The 13,727-nt window shown below is 50.3% G+C and overlaps 5 non-coding genes across 5 annotated transcripts; all 5 read right to left on the bottom strand.

Annotated features, from left to right (window-relative positions):
* Window positions 1-314: 314 nt before the first annotated feature.
* LOC141160675 (U2 spliceosomal RNA) lies at window positions 315-505 on the bottom strand. The gene has a single exon (XR_012250430.1). It is a non-coding gene; the product is annotated as a U2 spliceosomal RNA (small nuclear RNA).
* Window positions 506-1,628: 1,123 nt separating this feature from the next.
* Window positions 1,629-1,819, bottom strand: LOC141160674 (U2 spliceosomal RNA). Its single transcript, XR_012250429.1, has one exon. It is a non-coding gene; the product is annotated as a U2 spliceosomal RNA (small nuclear RNA).
* A 1,121-nt stretch (window positions 1,820-2,940) lies between these two features.
* On the bottom strand, window positions 2,941-3,131 carry LOC141160673 (U2 spliceosomal RNA). Its single transcript, XR_012250428.1, has one exon. It is a non-coding gene; the product is annotated as a U2 spliceosomal RNA (small nuclear RNA).
* Window positions 3,132-4,247: 1,116 nt separating this feature from the next.
* LOC141160672 (U2 spliceosomal RNA) lies at window positions 4,248-4,438 on the bottom strand. The gene has a single exon (XR_012250427.1). It is a non-coding gene; the product is annotated as a U2 spliceosomal RNA (small nuclear RNA).
* A 1,119-nt stretch (window positions 4,439-5,557) lies between these two features.
* LOC141160671 (U2 spliceosomal RNA) lies at window positions 5,558-5,748 on the bottom strand. Its single transcript, XR_012250426.1, has one exon. It is a non-coding gene; the product is annotated as a U2 spliceosomal RNA (small nuclear RNA).
* Window positions 5,749-13,727: the final 7,979 nt, after the last annotated feature.

The raw sequence follows: 13,727 nt of genomic DNA, 5'->3' as shown, positions 1-13,727 counted from the left end.
CTTATCTCACCACCTGTAGTTATTTAGGTGAAAGCTCCAAAATGCTTGCCTAATATGTCTGTTTATCCAAAAGGAAGTATAGAGGGAGAGCTAGATAGATAGCATTGCATTACATTGCATGGCAATGCAATGCACAGTTGCTGAAGTTGAACCAAAATGAGCTTGTCATCTGGCTTCTGCAACTTTTAACATGAAAAATCCAATGAGGAGAAGAAAAGCAAAGCCAAAGAGTCCATCCCAAAATCCGACAAACAAGCCAAATGAACAAAAAGCATTGAATTCAATTCTTTCTGATTTTAGAAACTGCATTAAAGAAGGGGTGCACCGGTCCTGGAGATACTGCAATACCAGGTCAATGCGTGGAGTGGACAGAGCAAGCTCTTTTTCCATCTCCCTGTTCTAAAAATCCATTTAATATATGGTCCCCAGATAGGGGACGTATCAGATATTAAACTGATAAGAACAGATACTACACTTGATCTTAGCCAAAAGGCCGAGAAGCGATAACCAGAATTGGTTTCCGACTACGGTGCCACCCAAGGATTCTGAAAAGTCCATTTGTGGAGATGGCCACCTGGACTCCCGTTAAGAAGACATGCTGTCAACCTCTAGATCCCTCACATGCCTGCACTTTTCGGCTTGCTGCTGCTGCAATCCACGCGTTTTAGATCTGCATAACTCCAACTCTTTTAGCACAGTACCCTCAACCCCCGGCTGTTCCCACCCGCCTCAACACCGTTGGAAGAGAGGAGAACCAATTAAGGCGGGGGGGGGGGGTGGAACGAGCAGCTGTCTACCCTTAGCAGGAGGGTTGCTGATTAATTACCTCTCCTGCTGCTGCTGCTGCTGCTGCTGGCTGTCCAGCAGCAGACTGAAGGTGGCTGCTGCTGTGCGCAGGTATATAAAGGCTCAGAGCCTATTATGACACGCGCAGCCAGCGTTCCATTGCCACATTCCGTCTACTGCAGGCGGGATACCTGGATGGCTGAATGTCACTGAGAAGCTCACAGAGACCGCCATAAGCAACAGTTTAAAAGAATGCCACAGACTAATCAACCAAACTTTTTGGGTTGGTTTCTCTTTTATAGTCTGCAGGCATTAAATGAAAGAAGTCAGTGTTCCAGCAGAGGGAGACAACGTTTCAGAAAAGGCATTGTAGCAAACCAAAAAAGAAATTTTAAGCGCAGCAGAGTAACCAGCTCACATACCTGTTAGCTCAGGTGAGTTTAAAAGGCTGCTGTTGATAACAAGGGCATTTGCTAAATAGATGGTGTGTGTGCAACAATATACTGAAAGGTCAATTATATTGTGCAGCTTATCTCACCACCTGTAGTTATTTAGGTGAAAGCTCCAAAATGCTTGCCTAATATGTCTGTTTATCCAAAAGGAAGTATAGAGGGAGAGCTAGATAGATAGCATTGCATTACATTACATGGCAATGCAATGCACAGTTACTGAAGTTGAACCAAAATGAGCTTGTCATCTGGCTTCTGCAACTTTTAACATGAAAAATCCAATGAGGAGAAGAAAAGCAAAGCCAAAGAGTCCATCCCAAAATCCGACAAACAAGCCAAATGAACAAAAAGCATTGAATTCAATTCTTTCTGATTTTAGAAACTGCATTAAAGAAGGGGTGCACCGGTCCTGGAGATACTGCAATACCAGGTCAATGCGTGGAGTGGACAGAGCAAGCTCTTTTTCCATCTCCCTGTTCTAAAAATCCATTTAATATATGGTCCCCAGATAGGGGACGTATCAGATATTAAACTGATAAGAACAGATACTACACTTGATCTTAGCCAAAAGGCCGAGAAGCGATAACCAGAATTGGTTTCCGACTACGGTGCCACCCAAGGATTCTGAAAAGTCCATTTGTGGAGATGGCCACCTGGACTCCCGTTAAGAAGACATGCTGTCAACCTCTAGATCCCTCACATGCCTGCACTTTTCGGCTTGCTGCTGCTGCAATCCACGCGTTTTAGATCTGCATAACTCCACCTCTTTTAGCACAGTACCCTCAACCCCCGGCTGTTCCCACCCGCCTCAACACCGTTGGAAGGGAGGAGAACCAATTAAGGCGGGGGGGGGGGGGTGGAACGAGCAGCTGTCTACCCTTAGCAGGAGGGTTGCTGATTAATTACCTCTCCTGCTGCTGCTGCTGCTGCTGGCTGTCCAGCAGCAGACTGAAGGTGGCTGCTGCTGTGCGCAGGTATATAAAGGCTCAGAGCCTATTATGACACGCGCAGCCAGCGTTCCATTGCCACATTCCGTCTACTGCAGGCGGGATACCTGGATGGCTGAATGTCACTGAGAAGCTCACAGAGACCGCCATAAGCAACAGTTTAAAAGAATGCCACAGACTAATCAACCAAACTTTTTGGGTTGGTTTCTCTTTTATAGTCTGCAGGCATTAAATGAAAGAAGTCAGTGTTCCAGCAGAGGGAGACAACGTTTCAGAAAAGGCATTGTAGCAAACCAAAAAAGAAATTTTAAGCGCAGCAGAGTAACCAGCTCACATACCTGTTAGCTCAGGTGAGTTTAAAAGGCTGCTGTTGATAACAAGGGCATTTGCTAAATAGATGGTGTGTGTGCAACAATATACTGAAAGGTCAATTATATTGTGCAGCTTATCTCACCACCTGTAGTTATTTAGGTGAAAGCTCCAAAATGCTTGCCTAATATGTCTGTTTATCCAAAAGGAAGTATAGAGGGAGAGCTAGATAGATAGCATTGCATTACATTACATGGCAATGCAATGCACAGTTGCTGAAGTTGAACCAAAATGAGCTTGTCATCTGGCTTCTGCAACTTTTAACATGAAAAATCCAATGAGGAGAAGAAAAGCAAAGCCAAAGAGTCCATCCCAAAATCCGACAAACAAGCCAAATGAACAAAAAGCATTGAATTCAATTCTTTCTGATTTTAGAAACTGCATTAAAGAAGGGGTGCACCGGTCCTGGAGATACTGCAATACCAGGTCAATGCGTGGAGTGGACAGAGCAAGCTCTTTTTCCATCTCCCTGTTCTAAAAATCCATTTAATATATGGTCCCCAGATAGGGGACGTATCAGATATTAAACTGATAAGAACAGATACTACACTTGATCTTAGCCAAAAGGCCGAGAAGCGATAACCAGAATTGGTTTCCGACTACGGTGCCACCCAAGGATTCTGAAAAGTCCATTTGTGGAGATGGCCACCTGGACTCCCGTTAAGAAGACATGCTGTCAACCTCTAGATCCCTCACATGCCTGCACTTTTCGGCTTGCTGCTGCTGCAATCCACGCGTTTTAGATCTGCATAACTCCACCTCTTTTAGCACAGTACCCTCAACCCCCGGCTGTTCCCACCCGCCTCAACACCGTTGGAAGGGAGGAGAACCAATTAAGGCGGGGGGGGGTGGAACGAGCAGCTGTCTACCCTTAGCAGGAGGGTTGCTGATTAATTACCTCTCCTGCTGCTGCTGCTGCTGCTGGCTGTCCAGCAGCAGACTGAAGGTGGCTGCTGCTGTGCGCAGGTATATAAAGGCTCAGAGCCTATTATGACACGCGCAGCCAGCGTTCCTTGCCACATTCCGTCTACTGCAGGCGGGATACCTGGATGGCTGAATGTCACTGAGAAGCTCACAGAGACCGCCATAAGCAACAGTTTAAAAGAATGCCACAGACTAATCAACCAAACTTTTTGGGTTGGTTTCTCTTTTATAGTCTGCAGGCATTAAATGAAAGAAGTCAGTGTTCCAGCAGAGGGAGACAACGTTTCAGAAAAGGCATTGTAGCAAACCAAAAAAGAAATTTTAAGCGCAGCAGAGTAACCAGCTCACATACCTGTTAGCTCAGGTGAGTTTAAAAGGCTGCTGTTGATAACAAGGGCATTTGCTAAATAGATGGTGTGTGTGCAACAATATACTGAAAGGTCAATTATATTGTGCAGCTTATCTCACCACCTGTAGTTATTTAGGTGAAAGCTCCAAAATGCTTGCCTAATATGTCTGTTTATCCAAAAGGAAGTATAGAGGGAGAGCTAGATAGATAGCATTGCATTACATTACATGGCAATGCAATGCACAGTTGCTGAAGTTGAACCAAAATGAGCTTGTCATCTGGCTTCTGCATCTTTTAACATGAAAAATCCAATGAGGAGAAGAAAAGCAAAGCCAAAGAGTCCATCCCAAAATCCGACAAACAAGCCAAATGAACAAAAAGCATTGAATTCAATTCTTTCTGATTTTAGAAACTGCATTAAAGAAGGGGTGCACCGGTCCTGGAGATACTGCAATACCAGGTCAATGCGTGGAGTGGACAGAGCAAGCTCTTTTTCCATCTCCCTGTTCTAAAAATCCATTTAATATATGGTCCCCAGATAGGGGACGTATCAGATATTAAACTGATAAGAACAGATACTACACTTGATCTTAGCCAAAAGGCCGAGAAGCGATAACCAGAATTGGTTTCCGACTACGGTGCCACCCAAGGATTCTGAAAAGTCCATTTGTGGAGATGGCCACCTGGACTCCCGTTAAGAAGACATGCTGTCAACCTCTAGATCCCTCACATGCCTGCACTTTTCGGCTTGCTGCTGCTGCAATCCACGCGTTTTAGATCTGCATAACTCCACCTCTTTTAGCACAGTACCCTCAACCCCCGGCTGTTCCCACCCGCCTCAACACCGTTGGAAGGGAGGAGAACCAATTAAGGCGGGGGGGGGGGTGGAACGAGCAGCTGTCTACCCTTAGCAGGAGGGTTGCTGATTAATTACCTCTCCTGCTGCTGCTGCTGCTGCTGGCTGTCCAGCAGCAGACTGAAGGTGGCTGCTGCTGTGCGCAGGTATATAAAGGCTCAGAGCCTATTATGACACGCGCAGCCAGCGTTCCATTGCCACATTCCGTCTACTGCAGGCGGGATACCTGGATGGCTGAATGTCACTGAGAAGCTCACAGAGACCGCCATAAGCAACAGTTTAAAAGAATGCCACAGACTAATCAACCAAACTTTTTGGGTTGGTTTCTCTTTTATAGTCTGCAGGCATTAAATGAAAGAAGTCAGTGTTCCAGCAGAGGGAGACAACGTTTCAGAAAAGGCATTGTAGCAAACCAAAAAAGAAATTTTAAGCGCAGCAGAGTAACCAGCTCACATACCTGTTAGCTCAGGTGAGTTTAAAAGGCTGCTGTTGATAACAAGGGCATTTGCTAAATAGATGGTGTGTGTGCAACAATATACTGAAAGGTCAATTATATTGTGCAGCTTATCTCACCACCTGTAGTTATTTAGGTGAAAGCTCCAAAATGCTTGCCTAATATGTCTGTTTATCCAAAAGGAAGTATAGAGGGAGAGCTAGATAGATAGCATTGCATTACATTACATGGCAATGCAATGCACAGTTGCTGAAGTTGAACCAAAATGAGCTTGTCATCTGGCTTCTGCAACTTTTAACATGAAAAATCCAATGAGGAGAAGAAAAGCAAAGCCAAAGAGTCCATCCCAAAATCCGACAAACAAGCCAAATGAACAAAAAGCATTGAATTCAATTCTTTCTGATTTTAGAAACTGCATTAAAGAAGGGGTGCACCGGTCCTGGAGATACTGCAATACCAGGTCAATGCGTGGAGTGGACAGAGCAAGCTCTTTTTCCATCTCCCTGTTCTAAAAATCCATTTAATATATGGTCCCCAGATAGGGGACGTATCAGATATTAAACTGATAAGAACAGATACTACACTTGATCTTAGCCAAAAGGCCGAGAAGCGATAACCAGAATTGGTTTCCGACTACGGTGCCACCCAAGGATTCTGAAAAGTCCATTTGTGGAGATGGCCACCTGGACTCCCGTTAAGAAGACATGCTGTCAACCTCTAGATCCCTCACATGCCTGCACTTTTCGGCTTGCTGCTGCTGCAATCCACGCGTTTTAGATCTGCATAACTCCACCTCTTTTAGCACAGTACCCTCAACCCCCGGCTGTTCCCACCCGCCTCAACACCGTTGGAAGGGAGGAGAACCAATTAAGGCGGGGGGGGGGGTGGAACGAGCAGCTGTCTACCCTTAGCAGGAGGGTTGCTGATTAATTACCTCTCCTGCTGCTGCTGCTGCTGCTGGCTGTCCAGCAGCAGACTGAAGGTGGCTGCTGCTGTGCGCAGGTATATAAAGGCTCAGAGCCTATTATGACACGCGCAGCCAGCGTTCCATTGCCACATTCCGTCTACTGCAGGCGGGATACCTGGATGGCTGAATGTCACTGAGAAGCTCACAGAGACCGCCATAAGCAACAGTTTAAAAGAATGCCACAGACTAATCAACCAAACTTTTTGGGTTGGTTTCTCTTTTATAGTCTGCAGGCATTAAATGAAAGAAGTCAGTGTTCCAGCAGAGGGAGACAACGTTTCAGAAAAGGCATTGTAGCAAACCAAAAAAGAAATTTTAAGCGCAGCAGAGTAACCAGCTCACATACCTGTTAGCTCAGGTGAGTTTAAAAGGCTGCTGTTGATAACAAGGGCATTTGCTAAATAGATGGTGTGTGTGCAACAATATACTGAAAGGTCAATTATATTGTGCAGCTTATCTCACCACCTGTAGTTATTTAGGTGAAAGCTCCAAAATGCTTGCCTAATATGTCTGTTTATCCAAAAGGAAGTATAGAGGGAGAGCTAGATAGATAGTGACGCGCCCCTGGGCCTGTGTCGCGCTGCGTTGCGCATGCGGGAGCCTACCCGGAGCCGGATCAGTAGAGGGTTGTAGTCTCGTGGCGGTGACCCGGTCCGTGCCCAGGGAGTCAAACTAGACGGCAGTCTATTAGTAGTAAACAGTTGATGACTACGCCACCCGTTGAGTGCAGCCAGGGAGCTGCTGCTGCAGGGCAGACCGCTGAGGCCGGTGGTAGGATTGTGCAGCGTGATAGTATAACCCCCAACGGGAGGGGTATGGCCTCAGGGCAGCCGATGTGGATGATGGGGGTAGCAGGAACCACTCAGAGACGGTACGGTGTAGTTCAGGGTCTTTACTGGTAACAACGATAGACCCTCCCGGAGTACTTGCTAGCAAACGGGGCCTGGTCAGTCTTTGAGCAGATGGGATCTCCCCTGGCCAGGCGTAGTTGTAGGCCTCACAAACTGACTGTACTCTTCTGGCTACCTTGCTAGAAGCTGATGTAAGTAGCCCACGTCCCTGAGTGTACCGTGTGGTGCTCACCCGTATGGCCGGTGACTCGGGGCCTTCTAATGGCTTCCGCTCCACGATGGCGGTGCTGGTCCCACGCGTGTGACCGTGCCTTCGGGCTTCTGGGCCAGAGGACCTGAAATCCCCTGCCTGACGGATTCTGCTGCTGGGTAGAAGTTAGTCCCCACAGCCTCGGACTCCGGGTCCGGTAAAGAATCTTCTTAGTCAGGGCGAGCGCTGCAGCTGCCAGCCCCTGACTCCTTGGAACTCTGCTGTTTCCTATGCTGCTTCTTGTCTCCACTCTCCTTGTCTGACTCTCCCTGCCTCAGCCCCGGGTTTTTACAGGGGAAGCTCTTCCCCTCCCCAGACTGGGCAGGAGGTGTGGCATGCACAGGATCCCTGACCAAAGGACCTCCCACCTGCTCTCAGACATAACATTACATTACTGTGGAAAACCAGACCCCTGGGGTGCCACATTCCCCCCTAGTGAAATTTAGTACTCCGGGACTAAACACATTTAGAAAAACATAACAAAGTATAACAATAACAACACAATAAGAAAAACACATAAGATGGTTGCGGCGTGTCCGCAACCGGGTGCAGTCTTTGAAGAAAAGCAAAGGTGTCCATTTCACCAACACAGGGAGACGTAACCAGGTAGGGGTCTGTCCTACCCCGAGTCCTTAACAATCTCTAGTCCATCCTGGGTTACGCTCCAACTATATACAAGGATTCCCGGTAAATCCACCAAGGTTTCCTAAAAACAACTGGAAACACAAAATTATTCACAAGCAACAATACACAGAAAAACATAAATAAAACAATTTATACACTTTAAATTCTCCAGCGTGCGGGTAACTGGCCTCTAGTGGCCCGAGTGGACCTACGGAGCTGACTGTCTGGCCCTGAACTACAGGGTGTAGGAGCTGTCAAGGGTAAACTGGGCAGCTGTCTACCGGCTCTTTGTCTCACTAGGGGTACGGCAGGCTCACTATAAGCAGAGGGTTGATTCTCCTGTTCTGCTTGTGTGGAGTCTTCTGCCTCCTGGACCGGCTGTTCTTCCAGCTCTACCCGTTGCTCCGTAGGTTCTTGGGATGATGGTTGGAGGAAGGTGAGTACGGGTACCACAACTGCACCATTGACTTGAGTCCAAGACTGAGGGAAGTCCCCGAGCACGGTACTAACCATATCTTCCCGTTCTTCCACGGGTCGATGGTCTTCTTGTTCCTCTTCAGGGTTCCTCAGTTGTTCGGGACACTTCTTCAGGTGGTCCCGGGATACAATGGCTGTGGTTTCCCCTCCGTCTTTACTGATGGTACAGACCTTCGGGTTCTCGTGGCTTGAGGGCAGTACGGTGTACGGGTCCTCCTCCCACTGGTCATCCAACTTGTGGAGCCGTCTTTTCCTCTTCAAGACCTGCTCTCCGGGTACCAGAGGAACAGCGGGAGCATACTGGTTGTAAGTCTTCTCTTGTCTTTCCCTAGCCTGACAGAGACTTCGCTCCACGCTCTCTTGTACTCTCCGGTACTGCTGCTGCCTCTCTGTGTCCCAGTCTGTTTCTGGTGAAGTGTCCTCAGGTGTCAGGACTCCCATTTCCAGGTCAACAGGTAACTTACCAGGTCTCGCCCTCATTAGGTAAGCCGGGGTACAGTTGGTGGAACCTACCGGGATGTGGTTGTATAGGTCCACCAGATCGGGCAACTTCTCAGGCCACAGACTGCGTTCTTCCAGGGGCAATGTTTTTAGCAGATCCATTACCACCTGGTTCATTTTTTCACAAAGTCCATTAGTTTGCGGATGGTAGGGTGTCGTCCTTATCTTCCGGCAGCCATACAGATTGCAGAATTCCTGGAAGACCTCCGCTTCAAAGGCAGGTCCCTGGTCCGTCAGCACTTGGTCCGGGTACCCGTGTGGACGGCAGAAGTGCTGCTGGAAGGCTCTAGCTGCTGTTTGAGCCGTTAAGTCCTTGACGGGGACGACAACCAAGAACCGGGAGTAATGATCCACGATGGTTAACGCGTAGACGTAGCCACTTCTGCTTGGGGTCAGTTTTACATGATCCAAGGCTACCAGTTCCAACGGTTGCCGGGTGACGATGGACTGCAGGGGAGTCTTCTGGCTGGCCCGGTCCTTCCTTCTCAGATTGCACGGGCCACAGTCTCTGCACCACTTCTCGATGGTTCCCCTCATGCCTACCCAGTGGAACCGCTCGCGCAGCAGGAACTCCAGCTTTTTCCACCCGAAGTGTCCAGCTCCGTCGTGGTATGCCTCCATCACCATGGCTGCGTCTCTTCGTGGCACCACTACTTGCCAGAGTAGTTCATGCGTCCGGGAGTTGACCATTCTGCGGCACAACTTCCCCTTGTAAAGGAATAGTCGACTCTTCTCCGCCCATAGTTGTTTGGCTTCCTCCGGAGCGTCTGGTTCAAGTCGAGCCTCCGGCCGAGTCAGCATCTCCTTCACCAGTCGGACGGCAGGGTCGCTGTCTTGCGTTTCCGCCCAGTTGTAGTGGGGTAAGGGGTTCAACGTAGCAGCCTGTTTACCCCTTACCCGGTGGGAATACTGGATAGTCCCATGACGGTGGAACGCAGGGAGTTCAACTTCTTCCAGTCCCTCCGGATCTTCTCCTTCGTCCGGCAGGTTGGGCATCCTGGACAGGGCATCCGCGTTAGTATTGGAGCGTCCTGCCCGGTATTTGATTGTGAACTCGTAGTTGGACAGACGGGCCATCCACCTCTGCTCCAGGGCACCGAGTCTTGCCGTGTCCAGGTGCATCAACGGGTTGTTATCCGTGTATACGGTGAACCGGGAAGAAGCGAGGTAATGCCTAAAGCGCTCGGTGACTGCCCATACCACGGCCAGGAACTCTAGCTTAAATGAGCTGTAATTCTCGGGGTTCCTTTCGGTGGGTCGCAGTTTTCGGCTGGCATAGGAGATCACTCGTTCTCTCCCCTGCTGAATCTGGGATAGTACGGCTCCTAGCCCGATGTTACTGGCGTCGGTGTAGAGGATGAAGGGCTGGCTATAGTCTGGGTACGCCAAGATTTCATCCCCCGTGAGGGCCATCTTCAGCTGGCGGAAGGACTCTTCTTCTAGCTCTTCCCATTTGAAGGGCGGCTTCTGGTTCTTGGCCTTCCGGGACTGGCCTATCAGGAGGTCCTGCATAGGCGCTGCCTTTTTGGTGAAACCGGGAATAAACCTTCGGTAGTAGCCTACCAACCCTAGGAACTGCCGCACTTCTTTTACGCTGGAGGGGCTTGGCCATCCCTTAATTGCGGTGATCTTATCGGGGTCGGGAGCCACTCCGTCAGCGCTCACCACGTGTCCCAGGTATTGCACCTTTGGTTTCAGGAGGTGACACTTGGAGGGTTTCACCTTTAGGCCGTAACTCGCCAGAGCTTCGAACACCTCCGCCAGGTGTTTCAGGTGGTCCTCATAAGTTTTGGAGTATACGATGACATCGTCCAGGTACAACAGGACCGTCTCGAAGTTTCTGTGGCCCAGACAGCACTCCATTAATCGTTGGAAGGTTCCTGGGGCGTTGCAGAGTCCGAACGGCATGCAGGTGAACTCGCTAAGTCCCATCGGGGTGGTGAATGCGGTCTTCTCCCGGTCCGCCTCTGCTACAGGAACCTGCCAGTACCCGCTAGTGAGATCCAAGGTAGAGAAGAAGTTAGCAGATCTTAAAGCAGCCAATGACTCCTCTATCCTTGGTAAGGGGTACGCATCCTTGTGTGTGATACGGTTGATTTTCCGGTAATCTACACACATCCTCATGGTGTTGTCTTTCTTTTTGACTAAAACTAGTGGGGCTGCCCAGGGGCTACAGCTATCCCGGATTACCCCAGCCTCCTTCATGTCTCTAAGCATCCCCTTGGCGTGTTGGTAATGTGCAGGGGGTACAGGTCGATACCTCTCTTTTATGGGAGGATGATCTCCCGTGGGGATGCGGTGTTCTACCCCCTTGACTCGCCCGAAGTCTAACGGGTGTTTACTAAACACTCTCTCATACTCTTGAACCACCCGATAGACTCCTTGTTTCTGATGTGAGGGAGTGGAATCAGTACCCAAATGTAGTTGCTGACACCAGTCCTCCATGTCTTTCTTAGAGCCGTTACCTTCCTCCGGGTGAGATGGAGGCAAGGATTCCACAGATTGTATAGAATTTTGATTAGTGGTATATAATTTGGCTAGCGTGGCATACCGGGGCAGGTACACTTCCCTCTCCCCGATATTTATTATGCGAATGGGCACCCTCCCATGGCGTACATTGACCACCCCCCGTGCTGTCAAAATGGTGGGCCTACTGTCTGAGTAAACTGGTTCTACCATTGCCTGGTAATCTCTTCCTCTCAGACCAATAGCTGCCCGGCACCAAATCATCATTTCACTTTTTGGGGGCATGGCAATAGGAAAAGGGTCACACATTCTTACGCTACCAATCTCACCGCCGGAGAGTTCCACTTGTTGCCGTTGCATCAGTGCCCGGATCTCTTTCTGGAGCACCCGCTGCTCGCCGGAGCTGGCGTTCTTGGCAACCTGCTGTAAAAGGAAAATCACCTCTGCAAGACAATTTTCAATTACGTTAGTTCCTAGAGTTATTTTTGGGTGACTCTCATGTTTATCAATATCTACAATGATCAGTCCCTGTGCGGCCAGTTCGACTCTACCGATTTTGAGGGCCACCTCCTTAAATCCGATCTGTGGCACGGGCTGGCCATTGCTGGCGATGATACTCAAGTCGTCGTCAGGGTAGTGGGTAATATCCGAGTCATTCCAGTACTGCTTGAAGAGCACGTACGGGATGGTGGTGACCTGTGACCCGGTATCCAGTAGGGCACTCATGGGAATGCCATCCAGTACCACAGGCAAGACTGGACGTCCTCCCACATATCTGTCGCGCCAGTTCGATGGGCCTGGTGATCTTTTTCCTGGGGGTTGGCCCTCTACCCCAGGTTGTGCCCGTTTAAAGAACAGTACCTTTCCATATGTCCGGGTTGATTGCAGCGGCGGCAGATGGGTCGTCCGTCCTCGCTGTATCGGTCACTGGGTCTTCCTCTGGCCGGTGGGGTCCTCCTTGGTCGACGCCATGGGATGTCCTCCGGTCCGGATGCCAGCTGGATCTTCCCTGGGGTGGAAACCTGTAAAGACTGCACAGTTCGGGTTAGCGCAGCAACGCTCTTAGCTAGCTCTTGGACCTGATGGTGTAGGTCTGGAGCCGGGTCATTGTCCAAAGCCTGCGCATCAGCTCCCACAGGCCCTGCTGACAAGGGCGCCGCCTCCTGGTAGTAAGTGGTAGTGGGGCGTCTGTGGGTCACAACGCCACCTGGTGCCGGTTCTCAGAGCACCCGGAAGGCTCTGTCCTTGAACTGTGCAAAGTCCAGATGGGGATCCTGTAAGGCCATTGCCCGCAACTGGGTTCGGTGGGCATTGCAATATAAACCCTCTATAAATTGTTCAGTCAACAGCCTGTCCTCGTTTCCCACCCCATCAGGGTCGGTCTGCTTTATGGCCCTCAGGGCCTCTTGTAGGTTTAGTGCATAGTCCCTTATACTCTCATGCGCTCGCTGCTTGCACCCGTAGAATCTAAGCTTAATCTCGGCTGAGGTGCGGGTATCAAAGGTGTCCTTCAGCCGGGTTAGTATCCCTGCGACAGTCTTCCTCCCAGGTGGCCAGGATTTTACTTCCCTTTTGGCTGCCCCGGTTAGTTGGGCCACCAGGATGCTCACTTTTTGCTCTTCTGTGAGGGGGTACACCTGGAAGAGGCTATCCAGCTTTTCTCTAAAGTCATGCAGGGTATGTGACTCCCCTGAATACTGGGGTAGCCAAGCTGCTCCCGGGATATAGGGCATGGTGAAGGGCATAACTGCAGCAGCGGTAGCGCTGGCGGGGGTTGGGGCAGTGAAGCTCTCCTCCGTATCCGACATCTTCCTCCCCCCTAGTGGACCGTGGCCTACCTTGCGATGATCCTCTTCCGTAGGCCGCGGCTCCGCAGTGGATCGTCAGGGTTGAGGACCTTCCGTCGCGCTCCTGTGACGTCGGCGTCTGCTGGGCTCCTTCCAGGACCTTACGCAACGTCCGGACGTGAGGCGGGGCTTCAGTTCTCGCGCGCTTTCGGAGTCCACGCCCCTCTTCTTCCCGCGCGGCGTCCCCAAGATGGCGTCCAACGGCGGGAAAACTCCACGGATGGCGGGAAGAAGGCCGAAGATGGCGCCGGATGGCGGGAAACTTCACCGATGGCGGGAAGAAGGTAGAAGATGGCGCCGGATGGCGGGAAACCTCCACGGATAGCGGGAATCTTCACCACTGGTAAGTTTGAACAGTCTTTGCTTTTCAGGCACGCAGTACCCGGTGGTTGCGGGCACGAGATCCTGCCGACTACGCCAAAGTTGACGCGCCCCTGGGCCTGTGTCGCGCTGCGTTGCGCATGCGGGAGCCTACCCGGAGCCGGATCAGTAGAGGGTTGTAGTCTCGTGGCGGTGACCCGGTCCGTGCCCAGGGAGTCAAACTAGACGGCAGTCTATTAGTAGTAAACAGTTGATGACTACGCCACCCGTTGAGTGCAGCCAGGGAGCT

This window comes from Phyllobates terribilis, unplaced genomic scaffold (assembly GCF_046119375.1).
Source record: "Phyllobates terribilis strain yellow unplaced genomic scaffold, ASM4611937v1 Scaffold_8__6_contigs__length_399053987, whole genome shotgun sequence".
NCBI lineage: Eukaryota > Metazoa > Chordata > Amphibia > Anura > Dendrobatidae > Phyllobates > Phyllobates terribilis.
The sequence above is the reverse complement of the archived record's forward strand: the minus strand, read 5'-3'. Positions and strand labels throughout refer to the sequence as shown.